Below are 15,000 nucleotides of genomic sequence, written 5' to 3' on the forward strand. Positions count from 1 at the left end.
GCGCATCCAGGCTGGTATGGCCATAAGCAGAAGCAGCAGCTTGAAATACCTCTTATATGGAGTTGAAGATAAGTCATAGAATATAAGTCATTTATTTGTTGGTTTTATTTGTTTGGAATTAAAGTGCCTTAACCATGTGCAAAACACTTTAGGACGTGAGCTGTCGCTGTTACCACGTTGAAATATGTGTGGGTAGATTAAGCGAGAGCGCTCTCTGCTGGTTGAAAAAGCTTACAGCACCTGGTATTCCCAGGCGGTCTCCCATCCAAGTACTAACCAGGCCCGACCCTGCTTAGCTTCCGAGATCAGACGAGATCAGGCGCATCCAGGCTGGTATGGCCGTAAGCAGAATCTGCTGCTTGAAATACCTCTTATATGGAGTTGAAGATAAGTCATAGAATATAAGTCATTGATTTGTTGGTTTTATTTGTTGGAGTTAAAGTGCCTTAACCATGTGCAAAACACTTTAGGACGTGAGCTGTCGCTCTTACCACGTTGAAATATGTGTGGGTAGATTAAGCGAGAGCGCTCTCTGCTGGTTGAAAAAGCTTACAGCACCTGGTATTCCCAGGCGGTCTCCCATCCAAGTACTAACCAGGCCCGACCCTGCTTAGCTTCCGAGATCAGACGAGATCGGGCGCATCCAGGCTGGTATGGCCGTAAGCTGAAGCTGCAGCTTGAAATACTTCTTATATGGAGTTGAAGATAAGTATATAATACAAGTCAGTGATTTGTTGGTGATAATAATTTAGAAGCGCTTATTTGTTGGAGTTAAAGTGCCTTAACCATGTGAAAAACACTTTAGGACGTGAGCTGTCGCTGTTACCACGTTGAAATATGTGTGGGTAGATTAAGCGAGAGCACTCTCTGCTGGTTGAAAAAGCTTACAGCACCTGGTATTCCCAGGCGGTCTCCCATCCAAGTACTAACCAGGCCCGACCCTGCTTAGCTTCCGAGATCAGACGAGATCGGGCGCATCCAGGCTGGTATGGCTGTAAGCAGAAGCTGCAGCTTGAAATACCTCTTATATGGAGTTGAAGATAAGTCATAGCATATAAGTCATTGATTTGTTGGTTTTATTTGTTGGAGTTAAAGTGCCTTAACCATGTGCAAAACCCTTTAGGACGTGAGCTGTCGCTGTTACCACGTTGAAATATGTGTGGGTAGATTAAGCGAGAGCGCTCTCTGCTGGTTGAAAAAGCTTACAGCACCTGATATTCCCAGGCGGTCTCCCATCCAAGTACTAACCAGGCCCGACCCTGCTTAGCTTCCGAGATTAGACGAGATCGGGCGCATCCAGGCTGGTATGGCCGTAAGCTGAAGCTGCAGCTTGAAATACCTCTTATATGGAGTTGAAGATAAGTCATAGAATATAAGTCATTGATTTGTTGGTTTTATTTGTTGGAGTTAAAGTGCCTTAACCATGTGCAAAACACTTTAGGACGTGAGCTGTCGCTGTTACCACGTTGAAATATGTGTGGGTAGATTAAGCGAGAGCGCTCTCTGCTGGTTGAAAAAGCTTACAGCACCTGATATTCCCAGGCGGTCTCCCATCCAAGTACTAACCAGGCCCGACCCTGCTTAGCTTCCGAGATCAGACGAGATCGGGCGCATCCAGGCTGGTATGGCCGTAAGCTGAAGCTGCAGCTTGAAATACCTCTTATATGGAGTTGAAGATAAGTCATATAATATAAGTCATTGATTTGTTGGTGATAATAATTTAGAAGCGCTTATTTGTTGGAGTTAAAGTGCCTTAACCATGTGCAAAACACTTTAGGACGTGAGCTGTCGCTGTTACCACGTTGAAATATGTGTGGGTAGATTAAGCGAGAGCGCTCTCTGCTGGTTGAAAATGCTTAAAGCACCTGGTATTCCCAGGCGGTCTCCCATCCAAGTACTAACCAGGCCCGACCCTGCTTAGCTTCCGAGATCAGACAAGATCAGGCACATCCAGGCTGGTATGGCCGTAAGCAGAAGCTGCTGCTTGAAATACCTCTTATATGGAGTTGAAGATAAGTCATATACTATAAGTCATTGATTTGTTGGTGATAATAATTTAGAAGCGCTTATTTGTTGGAGTTAAAGTGCCTTAACCATGTGAAAAACACTTTTGGACGTGAGCTGTCGCTGTTACCACGTTGAAATATGTGTGGGTAGATTAAGCGAGAGCGCTCTCTGCTGGTTGAAAAAGCTTACAGCACCTGGTATTCCCAGGCGGTCTCCCATCCAAGTACTAACCAGGCCCGACCCTGCTTAGCTTCCGAGATCAGACGAGATCGGGCGCATCCATGCTGGTATGGCCGTAAGCAGAAGCTGCAGCTTGAAATACCTCTTATATGGAGTTGAAGATAAGTCATAGAATATAAGTCATTGATTTGTTGGTTTTATTTGTTGGAGTTAAAGTGCCTTAACCATGTGCAAAACACTTTTGGACGTGAGCTGTCGCTCTTACCACGTTGAAATATGTGTGGGTAGATTAAGCGAGAGCGCTCTCTGCTGGTTGAAAAAGCTTACAGCACCTGGTATTCCCAGGCGGTCTCCCATCCAGGTACTAACCAGGCCCTACCCTGCTTAGCTTCCGAGATCAGACGAGATCGGGCGCATCCAGGCTGGTTTGGCCATAAGCTGAAGCTGCAGCTTGAAATACTTCTTATATGGAGTTGAAGATAAGTCATATAATACAAGTCATTGATTTGTTGGTGATAATAATTTAGAAGCGCTTATTTGTTGGAGTTAAAGTGCCTTAACCATGTGCAAAACACTTTAGGACGTGAGCTGTCGCTGTTACCACGTTGAAATATGTGTAGGTAGATTAAGCGAGAGCGCTCTCTGCTGGTTGAAAATGCTTACAGCACCTGGTATTCCGAGGCGGTCTCCCATCCAAGTACTAACCGGGCCCGACCCTGCTTAGCTTCCGAGATCAGACGAGATCGGGCGCATCCAGGCTGGTATGGCCGTAAGCTGAAGTTGCAGCTTGAAATACCTCTTATATGGAGTTGAAGATAAGTCATATAATATAAGTCATTGATTTGTTGGTGATAATAATTTAGAAGCACTTATTTGTTGGAGTTAAAGTGCCTTAACCATGTGCAAAACACTTTAGGACATGAGCTGTCGCTGTTACCACGTTGAAATATGTGTGGGTAGATTAAGCGAGAGCGCTCTCTGCTGGTTGAAAAAGCTTACAGCACCTGGTATTCCCAGGCGGTCTCCCATCCAAGTACTAACCAGGCCCGACCCTGCTTAGCTTCCGAGATCAGGGGCCTGTACTACGAAGCGGGATTTGGGGTTAGCGAGGTAACTTCAGGTTTAACCCTGGGTTTTCAGGACTACGACGGTGGTTCACTTCTTATCGGGGCACATCGCCATGGTAACTTATGCTGAACCGCTAACCTGCTCCGGAGCAGGTTATGTTCGAGATACAGATCGCCGGGTGTAAAAGCACCGCCCACTGACCAATCAGCTCTCTTGGAAAATGGCACACCCTTTCGAAGAGAATCCAGTGGAGCTTGGTGCGCGGATCGTGAGAGGATCCCTCCGAACAGAACGCGTATTCAGGGCCACCAAAACCCCTTTGCTTTCCCTGTATGAACGATCCAAAAAAATCAAAAAAAAAGGAAAAAAGGAAAAAAAGAAAAAAGAGGTGGAGGAGAAAATAAAAAATAAATCAATCAATGAATAAATAAAACAAATCATCACCCAAAATCCGATGTACAGTCAATCCAAAACTAATACCAATTAAATAAATAAATCAAGAAGAAATCAAAAAGAAGATGCATTTGTAAGGGGATAGCAAAAAAGGGATTTTCAATTTCGTCCCTCGAACATTCTGAGAAGTCACTTTAAAATACTAAACACCCCCCTCCTGAAAAAATAAAAAATAAAATAAAATAAATAAAAAAACCCAATTCTTTGGTACAGCATCAGCACAAGTTATCGGTCAACAACAATAGTTATAGAACCAATATATACAGGACTGTCTCAGAAAATTAGAATATTGTGATTTTCTGTAATGCAAACACAAAAACAAAAAAATGTCATACATTCTGGATTCATTACAAATCAACTGAAATATTGCAAGCCTTTTATTATTTTAATATTGCTGATCATGGTTTACAGTTTAAGATTAAGATTCCCAGAATATTCAAATATATGTTTATATCCCTATGAATTTACACATTTATACAGTCAGCGATCTTTTGCCAGCTGTCTTTCCTGCATTTTGCAGCTGCAACTGTGTTGCTTTTTGCCTGTATTATATGCCTATACTCATCATATTTCCGTAAAATTATAGTTTGCTCTTCGCTACTGAAATAAGCGGCTCTGACAGCGGACTTCTCCATGCTTGCGATTGGTCATGCGCTGAAAACACCGCCCCTTTTATGTGCACGCGCTCATATCCAGATTGGAGAAACCTGGGTTGATATACCGAGTTGATAACCACTGTCGTGTGACCGCTTAGCGTGATTGCAATTGTCCCGCTTAGTGAATCTGGATAAGGAAAAGATATCCTGGATATGTTGAACTTGCTTCGTAGTACAGGCCCCAGACGAGATCGGGTGCATCCAGGCTGGTATGGCCGTAAGCAGAAGCTGCAGCTTGAAATACCTCTTATATGGAGTTGAAGATAAGTCATAGAATATAAGTCATTGATTTGTTGGTTTTATTTGTTGGAGTTAAAGTGCCTTAACCATGTGCAAAACACTTTAGGACGTGAGCTGTTGCTGTTACCACGTTGAAATATGTGTGGGTAGATTAAGCGAGAGCGCTCTCTGCTGGTTGAAAATGCTTACAGCACCTGGTATTCCCAGGCGGTCTCCCATCCAAGTACTAACCAGGCCCGACCCTGCTTAGCTTCCGAGATCAGACGAGATCGGACGCATCCAGGCTGGTATGGCCGTAAGCAGAAGCTGCTGCTTGAAATACCTCTTATATGGAGTTGAAGATAAGTCATATAATATAAGTCATTGATTTGTTGGTGATAATAATTTAGAAGCGTTTATTTGTTGGAGTTAAAGTGCCTTAACCATGTGCAAAACACTTTAGGACGTGAGCTGTCGCTGTTACCACGTTGAAATATGTGTGGGTAGATTAAGCGAGAGCGTTCTCTGCTGGTTGAAAAAGCTTACAGCACCTGGTATTCCCAGGCGGTCTCCCATCCAAGTACTAACCAGGCCCGACCCTGCTTAGCTTCCGAGATCAGACGAGATCGGGCGCATCCAGGCTGGTATGGCCGTAAGCAGAATCTGCTGCTTGAAATACCTCTTATATGGAGTTGAAGATAAGTCATAGAATATAAGTCATTGATTTGTTGGTTTTATTTGTTGGAGTTAAAGTGCCTTAACCATGTGCAAAACACTTTAGGACGTGAGCTGTCGCTGTTACCACGTTGAAATATGTATGGGTAGATTAAGCGTGAGCGCTCTCTGCTGGTTGAAAAAGCTTACAGCACCTGGTATTCCCAGGCGGTCTCCCATCCAAGTACTAACAAGGCCTGACCCTGCTTAGCTTCCGAGATCAGACGAGATCGGGCGCATCCAGGCTGGTATGGCCGTAAGCAGAAGCTGCAGCTTGAAATACCTCTGATATGGAGTTGAAGATAAGTCATAGAATATAAGTCATTGATTTGTTGGTTTTATTTGTTGGAGTTAAAGTGCCTTAACCATGTGCAAAACACTTTAGGACGTGAGCTGTCGCTCTTACCACGTTGAAATATGTGCGGGTAGATTAAGCGAGAGCGCTCTCTGCTGGTTGAAAAAGCTTACAGCACCTGGTATTCCCAGGCGGTCTCCCATCCAAGTACTAACCAGGCCCGACCCTGCTTAGCTTCCGAGATCAGACGAGATCGGGCGCATCCAGGCTGGTATGGCCGTAAGCTGAAGCTGCAGCTTGAAATACTTCTTATATGGAGTTGAAGATAAGTATATAATACAAGTCATTGATTTGTTGGTGATAATAATTTAGAAGCGCTTATTTGTTGGAGTTAAAGTGCCTTAACGATGTGCAAAACACTTTAGGACGTGAGCTGTCGCTGTTACCACGTTGAAATATGTGTGGGTAGATTAAGCGAGAGCGCTCTCTGCTGGTTGAAAAAGCTTACAGCACCTGGTATTCCCAGGCTGTCTCCCATCCAAGTACTAACCAAGCCCGACCCTGCTTAGCTTCCGAGATCAGACGAGATCGGGCGCATCCAGGCTGGTATGGCCGTAAGCTGAAGCTGAAGCTGCAGCTTGAAATACCTCTTATATGGAGTTGAAGATAAGTCATATGATATAAGTCATTGATTTGTTGGTTTTATTTGTTGGAGTTAAAGTGCCTTAACCATATGCAAAACACTTTAGGACGTGAGCTGTCGCTGTTACCACGTTGAAATATGTGTGGCTAGATTAAGCGAGACCGTTCTCTGCTGGTTGAAAAAGCTTACAGCACCTGGTATTCCCAGGCTGTCTCCCATCCAAGTACTAACCAGGCCCGACCCTGCTTAGCTTCTGAGATCAGACGAGATCGGGCGCATCCAGGCTGGTATGGGCGTAAGCAGAAACTGCAGCTTGAAATACCTCTTATATGGAGTTGAAGATAAGTCATAGAATATAAGTCATTGATTTGTTGGTTTTATTTGTTGGAGTTAAAGTGCCTTAACCATGTGCAAAACACTTTAGGACGTGAGCTGTCGCTCTTACCACGTTGAAATATGTGTGGGTAGATTAAGCGAGAGCGCTCTCTGCTGGTTGAAAATGCTTACAGCACCTGGTATTCCCAGGCGGTCTCCCATCCAAGTACTAACCAGGCCCGACCCTGCTTAGCTTCCGAGATCAGACGAGATCGGGCGCATCCAGGCTGGTATGGCCGTAAGCAGAAGCTGCTGCTTGAAATACCTCTTATATGGAGTTGAAGATAAGTCATATAATATAAGTCATTGATTTGTTGGTGATAATAATTTAGAAGCGTTTATTTGTTGGAGTTAAAGTGCCTTAACCATGTGCAAAACACTTTAGGACGTGAGCTGTCGCTGTTACCACGTTGAAATATGTGTGGGTAGATTAAGCGAGAGCGCTCTCTGCCGGTTGAAAATGCTTACAGCACCTGGTATTCCCAGGCGGTCTCCCATCCAAGCACTAACCAGGCCCGACCCTGCTTAGCTTCCGAGATCAGACGAGATCGGGCGCATCCAGGCTGGTATGGCCGTAAGCAGAAGCAGCAGCTTGAAATACCTCTTATATGGAGTTGAAGATAAGTCATAGAATATAAGTCATTTATTTGTTGGTTTTATTTGTTTGGAATTAAAGTGCCTTAACCATGTGCAAAACACTTTAGGACGTGAGCTGTCGCTGTTACCACGTTGAAATATGTGTGGGTAGATTAAGCGAGAGCGTTCTCTGCTGGTTGAAAAAGCTTACAGCACCTGGTATTCCCAGGCGGTCTCCCATCCAAGTACTAACCAGGCCCGACCCTGCTTAGCTTCCGAGATCAGACGAGATCGGGCGCATCCAGGCTGGTATGGCCGTAAGCAGAATCTGCTGCTTGAAATACCTCTTATATGGAGTTGAAGATAAGTCATAGAATATAAGTCATTGATTTGTTGGTTTTATTTGTTGGAGTTAAAGTGCCTTAACCATGTGCAAAACACTTTAGGACGTGAGCTGTCGCTGTTACCACGTTGAAATATGTGTGGGTAGATTAAGCGTGAGCGCTCTCTGCTGGTTGAAAAAGCTTACAGCACCTGGTATTCCCAGGCGGTCTCCCATCCAAGTACTAACAAGGCCTGACCCTGCTTAGCTTCCGAGATCAGACGAGATCGGGCGCATCCAGGCTGGTATGGCCGTAAGCAGAAGCTGCAGCTTGAAATACCTCTGATATGGAGTTGAAGATAAGTCATAGAATATAAGTCATTGATTTGTTGGTTTTATTTGTTGGAGTTAAAGTGCCTTAACCATGTGCAAAACACTTTAGGACGTGAGCTGTCGCTCTTACCACATTGAAATATGTGTGGGTAGATTAAGCGAGAGCGCTCTCTGCTGGTTGAAAAAGCTTACAGCACCTGGTATTCCCAGGCGGTCTCCCATCCAAGTACTAACCAGGCCCGACACTGCTTAGCTTCCGAGATCAGACGAGATCGGGCGCATCCAGGCTGGTATGGCCGTAAGCTGAAGCTGCAGCTTGAAATACTTCTTATATGGAGTTGAAGATAAGTATATAATACAAGTCATTGATTTGTTGGTGATAATAATTTAGAAGCGCTTATTTGTTGGAGTTAAAGTGCCTTAACGATGTGCAAAACACTTTAGGACGTGAGCTGTCGCTGTTACCACGTTGAAATATGTGTGGGTAGATTAAGCGAGAGCGCTCTCTGCTGGTTGAAAAAGCTTACAGCACCTGGTATTCCCAGGCTGTCTCCCATCCAAGTACTAACCAAGCCCGACCCTGCTTAGCTTCCGAGATCAGACGAGATCGGGCGCATCCGGGCTGGTATGGCCGTAAGCTGAAGCTGAAGTTGCAGCTTGAAATACCTCTTATATGGAGTTGAAGATAAGTCATATGATATAAGTCATTGATTTGTTGGTTTTATTTGTTGGAGTTAAAGTGCCTTAACCATATGCAAAACACTTTAGGACGTGAGCTGTCGCTGTTACCACGTTGAAATATGTGTGGCTAGATTAAGCGAGACCGTTCTCTGCTGGTTGAAAAAGCTTACAGCACCTGGTATTCCCAGGCTGTCTCCCATCCAAGTACTAACCAGGCCCGACCCTGCTTAGCTTCTGAGATCAGACGAGATCGGGCGCATCCAGGCTGGTATGGGCGTAAGCAGAAGCTGCAGCTTGAAATACCTCTGATATGGAGTTGAAGATAAGTCATAGAATATAAGTCATTGATTTGTTGGTTTTATTTGTTGGAGTTAAAGTGCCTTAACCATGTGCAAAACACTTTAGGACGTGAGCTGTCGCTCTTACCACGTTGAAATATGTGTGGGTAGATTAAGCGAGAGCGCTCTCTGCTGGTTGAAAAAGCTTACAGCACCTGGTATTCCCAGGCGGTCTCCCATCCAAGTACTAACCAGGCCCGACCCTGCTTAGCTTCCGAGATCAGACGAGATCGGGCGCATCCAGGCTGGTATGGCCGTAAGCTGAAGCTGCAGCTTGAAATACTTCTTATATGGAGTTGAAGATAAGTATATAATACAAGTCAGTGATTTGTTGGTGATAATAATTTAGAAGCGCTTATTTGTTGGAGTTAAAGTGCCTTAACCATGTGAAAAACACTTTAGGACGTGAGCTGTTGCTGTTACCACGTTGAAATATGTGTGGGTAGATTAAGCGAGAGCACTCTCTGCTGGTTGAAAAAGCTTACAGCACCTGGTATTCCCAGGCGGTCTCCCATCCAAGTACTAACCAGGCCCGACCCTGCTTAGCTTCCGAGATCAGACGAGATCGGGCGCATCCAGGCTGGTATGGCTGTAAGCAGAAGCTGCAGCTTGAAATACCTCTTATATGGAGTTGAAGATAAGTCATAGCATATAAGTCATTGATTTGTTGGTTTTATTTGTTGGAGTTAAAGTGCCTTAACCATGTGCAAAACCCTTTAGGACGTGAGCTGTCGCTGTTACCACGTTGAAATATGTGTGGGTAGATTAAGCGAGAGCGCTCTCTGCTGGTTGAAAAAGCTTACAGCACCTGATATTCCCAGGCGGTCTCCCATCCAAGTACTAACCAGGCCCGACCCTGCTTAGCTTCCGAGATCAGACGAGATCGGGCGCATCCAGGCTGGTATGGCCGTAAGCTGAAGCTGCAGCTTGAAATACCTCTTATATGGAGTTGAAGATAAGTCATATAATATAAGTCATTGATTTGTTGGTGATAATAATTTAGAAGCGCTTATTTGTTGGAGTTAAAGTGCGTTAACCATGTGCAAAACACTTTAGGACGTGAGCTGTCGCTGTTACCACGTTGAAATATGTGTGGGTAGATTAAGCGAGAGCGCTCTCTGCTGGTTGAAAATGCTTACAGCACCTGGTATTCCCAGGCGGTCTCCCATCCAAGTACTAACCAGGCCCGACCCTGCTTAGCTTCCGAGATCAGACAAGATCAGGCGCATCCAGGCTGGTATGGCCGTAAGCAGAAGCTGCTGCTTGAAATACCTCTTATATGGAGTTGAAGATAAGTCATATAATATAAGTCATTGATTTGTTGGTGATAATAATTTAGAAGCGCTTATTTGTTGGAGTTAAAGTGCCTTAACCATGTGAAAAACACTTTTGGACGTGAGCTGTCGCTGTTACCACGTTGAAATATGTGTGGGTAGATTAAGCGAGAGCGCTCTCTGCTGGTTGAAAAAGCTTACAGCACCTGGTATTCCCAGGCGGTCTCCCATCCAAGTACTAACCAGGCCCGACCCTGCTTAGCTTCCGAGATCAGACGAGATCGGGCGCATCCATGCTGGTATGGCCGTAAGCAGAAGCTGCAGCTTGAAATACCTCTTATATGGAGTTGAAGATAAGTCATAGAATATAAGTCATTGATTTGTTGGTTTTATTTGTTGGAGTTAAAGTGCCTTAACCATGTGCAAAACACTTTTGGACGTGAGCTGTCGCTCTTACCACGTTGAAATATGTGTGGGTAGATTAAGCGAGAGCGCTCTCTGCTGGTTGAAAAAGCTTACAGCACCTGGTATTCCCAGGCGGTCTCCCATCCAGGTACTAACCAGGCCCTACCCTGCTTAGCTTCCGAGATCAGACGAGATCGGGCGCATCCAGGCTGGTATGGCCATAAGCTGAAGCTGCAGCTTGAAATACTTCTTATATGGAGTTGAAGATAAGTCATATAATACAAGTCATTGATTTGTTGGTGATAATAATTTAGAAGCGCTTATTTGTTGGAGTTAAAGTGCCTTAACCATGTGCAAAACACTTTAGGACGTGAGCTGTCGCTGTTACCACGTTGAAATATGTGTAGGTAGATTAAGCGAGAGCGCTCTCTGCTGGTTGAAAATGCTTACAGCACCTGGTATTCCCAGGCGGTCTCCCATCCAAGTACTAACCAGGCCCGACCCTGCTTAGCTTCCGAGATCAGACAAGATCAGGCGCATCCAGGCTGGTATGGCCGTAAGCAGAAGCTGCAGCTTGAAATACCTCTTATATGGAGTTGAAGATAAGTCATAGAATATAAGTCATTGATTTGTTGGTTTTATTTGTTGGAGTTAAAGTGCCTTAACCATGTGCAAAACACTTTTGGACGTGAGCTGTCGCTCTTACCACGTTGAAATATGTGTGGGTAGATTAAGCGAGAGCGCTCTCTGCTGGTTGAAAAAGCTTACAGCACCTGGTATTCCCAGGCGGTCTCCCATCCAGGTACTAACCAGGCCCTACCCTGCTTAGCTTCCGAGATCAGACGAGATCGGGCGCATCCAGGCTGGTATGGCCATAAGCTGAAGCTGCAGCTTGAAATACTTCTTATATGGAGTTGAAGATAAGTCATATAATACAAGTCATTGATTTGTTGGTGATAATAATTTAGAAGCGCTTATTTGTTGGAGTTAAAGTGCCTTAACCATGTGCAAAACACTTTAGGACGTGAGCTGTCGCTGTTACCACGTTGAAATATGTGTAGGTAGATTAAGCGAGAGTGCTCTCTGCTGGTTGAAAATGCTTACAGCACCTGGTATTCCCAGGCGGTCTCCCATCCAAGTACTAACCAGGCCCGACCCTGCTTAGCTTCCGAGATCAGACAAGATCAGGCGCATCCAGGCTGGTATGGCCGTAAGCAGAAGCTGCTGCTTGAAATACCTCTTATATGGAGTTGAAGATAAGTCATATAATATAAGTCATTGATTTGTTGGTGATAATAATTTAGAAGCGCTTATTTGTTGGAGTTAAAGTGCCTTAACCATGTGAAAAACACTTTTGGACGTGAGCTGTCGCTGTTACCACGTTGAAATATGTGTGGGTAGATTAAGCGAGAGCGCTCTCTGCTGGTTGAAAAAGCTTACAGCACCTGGTATTCCCAGGCGGTCTCCCATCCAAGTACTAACCAGGCCCGACCCTGCTTAGCTTCCGAGATCAGACGAGATCGGGCGCATCCATGCTGGTATGGCCGTAAGCAGAAGCTGCAGCTTGAAATACCTCTTATATGGAGTTGAAGATAAGTCATAGAATATAAGTCATTGATTTGTTGGTTTTATTTGTTGGAGTTAAAGTGCCTTAACCATGTGCAAAACACTTTTGGACGTGAGCTGTCGCTCTTACCACGTTGAAATATGTGTGGGTAGATTAAGCGAGAGCGCTCTCTGCTGGTTGAAAAAGCTTACAGCACCTGGTATTCCCAGGCGGTCTCCCATCCAGGTACTAACCAGGCCCTACCCTGCTTAGCTTCCGAGATCAGACGAGATCGGGCGCATCCAGGCTGGTATGGCCATAAGCTGAAGCTGCAGCTTGAAATACTTCTTATATGGAGTTGAAGATAAGTCATATAATACAAGTCATTGATTTGTTGGTGATAATAATTTAGAAGCGCTTATTTGTTGGAGTTAAAGTGCCTTAACCATGTGCAAAACACTTTAGGACGTGAGCTGTCGCTGTTACCACGTTGAAATATGTGTAGGTAGATTAAGCGAGAGCGCTCTCTGCTGGTTGAAAATGCTTACAGCACCTGGTATTCCGAGGCGGTCTCCCATCCAAGTACTAACCGGGCCCGACCCTGCTTAGCTTTCGAGATCAGACGAGATCGGGCGCATCCAGGCTGGTATGGCCGTAAGCTGAAGTTGCAGCTTGAAATACCTCTTATATGGAGTTGAAGATAAGTCATATAATATAAGTCATTGATTTGTTGGTGATAATAATTTAGAAGCACTTATTTGTTGGAGTTAAAGTGCCTTAACCATGTGCAAAACACTTTAGGACATGAGCTGTCGCTGTTACCACGTTGAAATATGTGTGGGTAGATTAAGCGAGAGCGCTCTCTGCTGGTTGAAAAAGCTTACAGCACTTGGTATTCCCAGGCGGTCTCCCATCCAAGTACTAACCAGGCCCGACCCTGCTTAGCTTCCGAGATCAGGGGCCTGTACTACGAAGCGGGATTTGGGGTTAGCGAGGTAACTTCAGGTTTAACCCTGGGTTTTCAGGACTACGACGGTGGTTCACTTCTTATCGGGGCACATCATCATGGTAACTTATGCTGAACCGCTAACCTGCTCCGGAGCAGGTTATGTTCGAGATACAGATCGCCGGGTGTAAAAGCACCGCCCACTGACCAATCAGCTCTCTTGGAAAATGGCATGCCCTTTCGAAGAGAATCCAGTGGAGCTTGGTGCGCGGATCGTGAGAGGATCCCTCCGAACAGAACGCGTATTCAGGGCCACCAAAACCCCTTTGCTTTCCCTGTATGAACGATCCAAAAAAATCAAAAAAAAAGGAAAAAAGGAAAAAAAGAAAAAAGAGGTGGAGGAGAAAATAAAAAATAAATCAATCAATGAATAAATAAAACAAATCATCACCCAAAATCCGATGTACAGTCAATCCAAAACTAATACCAATTAAATAAATAAATCAAGAAGAAATCAAAAAGAAGATGCATTTGTAAGGGGATAGCAAAAAAGGGATTTTCAATTTCGTCCCTCGAACATTCTGAGAAGTCACTTTAAAATACTAAACACCCCCCTCCTGAAAAAATAAAAAATAAAATAAAATAAATAAAAAAACCCAATTCTTTGGTACAGCATCAGCACAAGTTATCGGTCAACAACAATAGTTATAGAACCAATATATACAGGACTGTCTCAGAAAATTAGAATATTGTGATTTTCTGTAATGCAAACACAAAAACAAAAAAATGTCATACATTCTGGATTCATTACAAATCAACTGAAATATTGCAAGCCTTTTATTATTTTAATATTGCTGATCATGGTTTACAGTTTAAGATTAAGATTCCCAGAATATTCAAATATATGTTTATATCCCTATGAATTTACACATTTATACAGTCAGCGATCTTTTGCCAGCTGTCTTTCCTGCATTTTGCAGCTGCAACTGTGTTGCTTTTTGCCTGTATTATATGCCTATACTCATCATATTTCCGTAAAATTATAGTTTGCTCTTCGCTACTGAAATAAGCGGCTCTGACAGCGGACTTCTCCATGCTTGCGATTGGTCATGCGCTGAAAACACCGCCCCTTTTATGTGCACGCGCTCATATCCAGATTGGAGAAACCTGGGTTGATATACCGAGTTGATAACCACTGTCGTGTGACCGCTTAGCGTGATTGCAATTGTCCCGCTTAGTGAATCTGGATAAGGAAAAGATATCCTGGATATGTTGAACTTGCTTCGTAGTACAGGCCCCAGACGAGATTGGGTGCATCCAGGCTGGTATGGCCGTAAGCAGAAGCTGCTGCTTGAAATACCTCTTATATGGAGTTGAAGATAAGTCATATAATATAAGTCATTGATTTGTTGGTGATAATAATTTAGAAGCGTTTATTTGTTGGAGTTAAAGTGCCTTAACCATGTGCAAAACACTTTAGGACGTGAGCTGTCGCTGTTACCACGTTGAAATATGTGTGGGTAGATTAAGCGAGAGCGCTCTCTGCTGGTTGAAAATGCTTACAGCACCTGGTATTCCCAGGCGGTCTCCCATCCAAGTACTAACCAGGCCCGACCCTGCTTAGCTTCCGAGATCAGACGAGATCGGGCGCATCCAGGCTGGTATGGCCGTAAGCAGAAGCAGCAGCTTGAAATACCTCTTATATGGAGTTGAAGATAAGTCATAGAATATAAGTCATTTATTTGTTGGTTTTATTTGTTTGGAATTAAAGTGCCTTAACCATGTGCAAAACACTTTAGGACGTGAGCTGTCGCTGTTACCACGTTGAAATATGTGTGGGTAGATTAAGCGAGAGCGTTCTCTGCTGGTTGAAAAAGCTTACAGCACCTGGTATTCCCAGGCCGTCTCCCATCCAAGTACTAACCAGGCCCGACCCTGCTTAGCTTCCGAGATCAGACGAGATCGGGCG

The 15,000-nt window shown here is 44.4% G+C and overlaps 35 non-coding genes and 2 pseudogenes across 35 annotated transcripts in view; all 37 read right to left on the reverse strand.

Annotated features, from left to right (window-relative positions):
- LOC133436169 (5S ribosomal RNA) overlaps positions 1-28 on the reverse strand; it is a 119-nt gene extending 91 nt beyond the window's left edge. Inside the window, exon 1 of the ribosomal RNA XR_009779970.1 lies at positions 1-28. This exon is cut by the window's left edge and continues 91 nt beyond it. This is a non-coding gene — a ribosomal RNA (5S ribosomal RNA).
- A 200-nt stretch (positions 29-228) lies between these two features.
- Positions 229-347, reverse strand: LOC133435900 (5S ribosomal RNA). The gene has a single exon (XR_009779713.1). It is a non-coding gene; the product is annotated as a 5S ribosomal RNA (ribosomal RNA).
- Positions 348-546: 199 nt separating this feature from the next.
- On the reverse strand, positions 547-665 carry LOC133436217 (5S ribosomal RNA). The gene has a single exon (XR_009780002.1). It is a non-coding gene; the product is annotated as a 5S ribosomal RNA (ribosomal RNA).
- Positions 666-881: 216 nt separating this feature from the next.
- Positions 882-1,000, reverse strand: LOC133435826 (5S ribosomal RNA). The gene has a single exon (XR_009779643.1). It is a non-coding gene; the product is annotated as a 5S ribosomal RNA (ribosomal RNA).
- A 199-nt stretch (positions 1,001-1,199) lies between these two features.
- On the reverse strand, positions 1,200-1,318 carry LOC133436039 (5S ribosomal RNA). The gene has a single exon (XR_009779848.1). It is a non-coding gene; the product is annotated as a 5S ribosomal RNA (ribosomal RNA).
- Positions 1,319-1,517: 199 nt separating this feature from the next.
- LOC133435875 (5S ribosomal RNA) lies at positions 1,518-1,636 on the reverse strand. The gene has a single exon (XR_009779690.1). It is a non-coding gene; the product is annotated as a 5S ribosomal RNA (ribosomal RNA).
- Positions 1,637-1,853: 217 nt separating this feature from the next.
- Positions 1,854-1,972, reverse strand: LOC133436190 (5S ribosomal RNA). Its single transcript, XR_009779991.1, has one exon. It is a non-coding gene; the product is annotated as a 5S ribosomal RNA (ribosomal RNA).
- A 217-nt stretch (positions 1,973-2,189) lies between these two features.
- LOC133435920 (5S ribosomal RNA) lies at positions 2,190-2,308 on the reverse strand. Its single transcript, XR_009779733.1, has one exon. It is a non-coding gene; the product is annotated as a 5S ribosomal RNA (ribosomal RNA).
- A 199-nt stretch (positions 2,309-2,507) lies between these two features.
- On the reverse strand, positions 2,508-2,626 carry LOC133435944 (5S ribosomal RNA). The gene has a single exon (XR_009779756.1). It is a non-coding gene; the product is annotated as a 5S ribosomal RNA (ribosomal RNA).
- Positions 2,627-2,843: 217 nt separating this feature from the next.
- LOC133435955 (5S ribosomal RNA) lies at positions 2,844-2,962 on the reverse strand. Its single transcript, XR_009779767.1, has one exon. It is a non-coding gene; the product is annotated as a 5S ribosomal RNA (ribosomal RNA).
- Positions 2,963-4,786: 1,824 nt separating this feature from the next.
- Positions 4,787-4,905, reverse strand: LOC133435941 (5S ribosomal RNA). Its single transcript, XR_009779753.1, has one exon. It is a non-coding gene; the product is annotated as a 5S ribosomal RNA (ribosomal RNA).
- A 217-nt stretch (positions 4,906-5,122) lies between these two features.
- On the reverse strand, positions 5,123-5,241 carry LOC133436218 (5S ribosomal RNA). Its single transcript, XR_009780003.1, has one exon. It is a non-coding gene; the product is annotated as a 5S ribosomal RNA (ribosomal RNA).
- A 199-nt stretch (positions 5,242-5,440) lies between these two features.
- On the reverse strand, positions 5,441-5,559 carry LOC133436135 (5S ribosomal RNA). Its single transcript, XR_009779938.1, has one exon. It is a non-coding gene; the product is annotated as a 5S ribosomal RNA (ribosomal RNA).
- A 199-nt stretch (positions 5,560-5,758) lies between these two features.
- Positions 5,759-5,877, reverse strand: LOC133436219 (5S ribosomal RNA). The gene has a single exon (XR_009780004.1). It is a non-coding gene; the product is annotated as a 5S ribosomal RNA (ribosomal RNA).
- Positions 5,878-6,093: 216 nt separating this feature from the next.
- On the reverse strand, positions 6,094-6,212 carry LOC133436107 (5S ribosomal RNA). The gene has a single exon (XR_009779913.1). It is a non-coding gene; the product is annotated as a 5S ribosomal RNA (ribosomal RNA).
- Positions 6,213-6,417: 205 nt separating this feature from the next.
- LOC133436194 (5S ribosomal RNA) lies at positions 6,418-6,536 on the reverse strand (annotated as a pseudogene).
- Positions 6,537-6,735: 199 nt separating this feature from the next.
- On the reverse strand, positions 6,736-6,854 carry LOC133435834 (5S ribosomal RNA). Its single transcript, XR_009779651.1, has one exon. It is a non-coding gene; the product is annotated as a 5S ribosomal RNA (ribosomal RNA).
- Positions 6,855-7,071: 217 nt separating this feature from the next.
- On the reverse strand, positions 7,072-7,190 carry LOC133435980 (5S ribosomal RNA). The gene has a single exon (XR_009779790.1). It is a non-coding gene; the product is annotated as a 5S ribosomal RNA (ribosomal RNA).
- A 200-nt stretch (positions 7,191-7,390) lies between these two features.
- Positions 7,391-7,509, reverse strand: LOC133436220 (5S ribosomal RNA). Its single transcript, XR_009780005.1, has one exon. It is a non-coding gene; the product is annotated as a 5S ribosomal RNA (ribosomal RNA).
- Positions 7,510-7,708: 199 nt separating this feature from the next.
- LOC133436136 (5S ribosomal RNA) lies at positions 7,709-7,827 on the reverse strand. The gene has a single exon (XR_009779939.1). It is a non-coding gene; the product is annotated as a 5S ribosomal RNA (ribosomal RNA).
- Positions 7,828-8,026: 199 nt separating this feature from the next.
- LOC133435951 (5S ribosomal RNA) lies at positions 8,027-8,145 on the reverse strand. The gene has a single exon (XR_009779763.1). It is a non-coding gene; the product is annotated as a 5S ribosomal RNA (ribosomal RNA).
- A 216-nt stretch (positions 8,146-8,361) lies between these two features.
- On the reverse strand, positions 8,362-8,480 carry LOC133436171 (5S ribosomal RNA). The gene has a single exon (XR_009779972.1). It is a non-coding gene; the product is annotated as a 5S ribosomal RNA (ribosomal RNA).
- A 205-nt stretch (positions 8,481-8,685) lies between these two features.
- Positions 8,686-8,804, reverse strand: LOC133436195 (5S ribosomal RNA; annotated as a pseudogene).
- Positions 8,805-9,003: 199 nt separating this feature from the next.
- Positions 9,004-9,122, reverse strand: LOC133435793 (5S ribosomal RNA). The gene has a single exon (XR_009779611.1). It is a non-coding gene; the product is annotated as a 5S ribosomal RNA (ribosomal RNA).
- A 216-nt stretch (positions 9,123-9,338) lies between these two features.
- On the reverse strand, positions 9,339-9,457 carry LOC133435827 (5S ribosomal RNA). The gene has a single exon (XR_009779644.1). It is a non-coding gene; the product is annotated as a 5S ribosomal RNA (ribosomal RNA).
- A 199-nt stretch (positions 9,458-9,656) lies between these two features.
- Positions 9,657-9,775, reverse strand: LOC133435876 (5S ribosomal RNA). Its single transcript, XR_009779691.1, has one exon. It is a non-coding gene; the product is annotated as a 5S ribosomal RNA (ribosomal RNA).
- A 217-nt stretch (positions 9,776-9,992) lies between these two features.
- Positions 9,993-10,111, reverse strand: LOC133436065 (5S ribosomal RNA). The gene has a single exon (XR_009779873.1). It is a non-coding gene; the product is annotated as a 5S ribosomal RNA (ribosomal RNA).
- A 217-nt stretch (positions 10,112-10,328) lies between these two features.
- On the reverse strand, positions 10,329-10,447 carry LOC133435921 (5S ribosomal RNA). The gene has a single exon (XR_009779734.1). It is a non-coding gene; the product is annotated as a 5S ribosomal RNA (ribosomal RNA).
- Positions 10,448-10,646: 199 nt separating this feature from the next.
- LOC133435869 (5S ribosomal RNA) lies at positions 10,647-10,765 on the reverse strand. The gene has a single exon (XR_009779684.1). It is a non-coding gene; the product is annotated as a 5S ribosomal RNA (ribosomal RNA).
- A 217-nt stretch (positions 10,766-10,982) lies between these two features.
- Positions 10,983-11,101, reverse strand: LOC133436066 (5S ribosomal RNA). The gene has a single exon (XR_009779874.1). It is a non-coding gene; the product is annotated as a 5S ribosomal RNA (ribosomal RNA).
- A 199-nt stretch (positions 11,102-11,300) lies between these two features.
- Positions 11,301-11,419, reverse strand: LOC133435870 (5S ribosomal RNA). Its single transcript, XR_009779685.1, has one exon. It is a non-coding gene; the product is annotated as a 5S ribosomal RNA (ribosomal RNA).
- Positions 11,420-11,636: 217 nt separating this feature from the next.
- Positions 11,637-11,755, reverse strand: LOC133436067 (5S ribosomal RNA). The gene has a single exon (XR_009779875.1). It is a non-coding gene; the product is annotated as a 5S ribosomal RNA (ribosomal RNA).
- A 217-nt stretch (positions 11,756-11,972) lies between these two features.
- On the reverse strand, positions 11,973-12,091 carry LOC133435922 (5S ribosomal RNA). Its single transcript, XR_009779735.1, has one exon. It is a non-coding gene; the product is annotated as a 5S ribosomal RNA (ribosomal RNA).
- A 199-nt stretch (positions 12,092-12,290) lies between these two features.
- On the reverse strand, positions 12,291-12,409 carry LOC133435871 (5S ribosomal RNA). Its single transcript, XR_009779686.1, has one exon. It is a non-coding gene; the product is annotated as a 5S ribosomal RNA (ribosomal RNA).
- A 217-nt stretch (positions 12,410-12,626) lies between these two features.
- LOC133436070 (5S ribosomal RNA) lies at positions 12,627-12,745 on the reverse strand. The gene has a single exon (XR_009779878.1). It is a non-coding gene; the product is annotated as a 5S ribosomal RNA (ribosomal RNA).
- A 1,842-nt stretch (positions 12,746-14,587) lies between these two features.
- On the reverse strand, positions 14,588-14,706 carry LOC133435835 (5S ribosomal RNA). Its single transcript, XR_009779652.1, has one exon. It is a non-coding gene; the product is annotated as a 5S ribosomal RNA (ribosomal RNA).
- Positions 14,707-14,906: 200 nt separating this feature from the next.
- LOC133436002 (5S ribosomal RNA) overlaps positions 14,907-15,000 on the reverse strand; it is a 119-nt gene continuing 25 nt past the window's right edge. Inside the window, exon 1 of the ribosomal RNA XR_009779811.1 lies at positions 14,907-15,000. This exon is cut by the window's right edge and continues 25 nt beyond it. This is a non-coding gene — a ribosomal RNA (5S ribosomal RNA).

This window comes from Cololabis saira, unplaced genomic scaffold (genome assembly GCF_033807715.1).
Source record: "Cololabis saira isolate AMF1-May2022 unplaced genomic scaffold, fColSai1.1 scf057, whole genome shotgun sequence".
NCBI classification, from domain to species: Eukaryota; Metazoa; Chordata; class Actinopteri; order Beloniformes; family Belonidae; genus Cololabis; species Cololabis saira.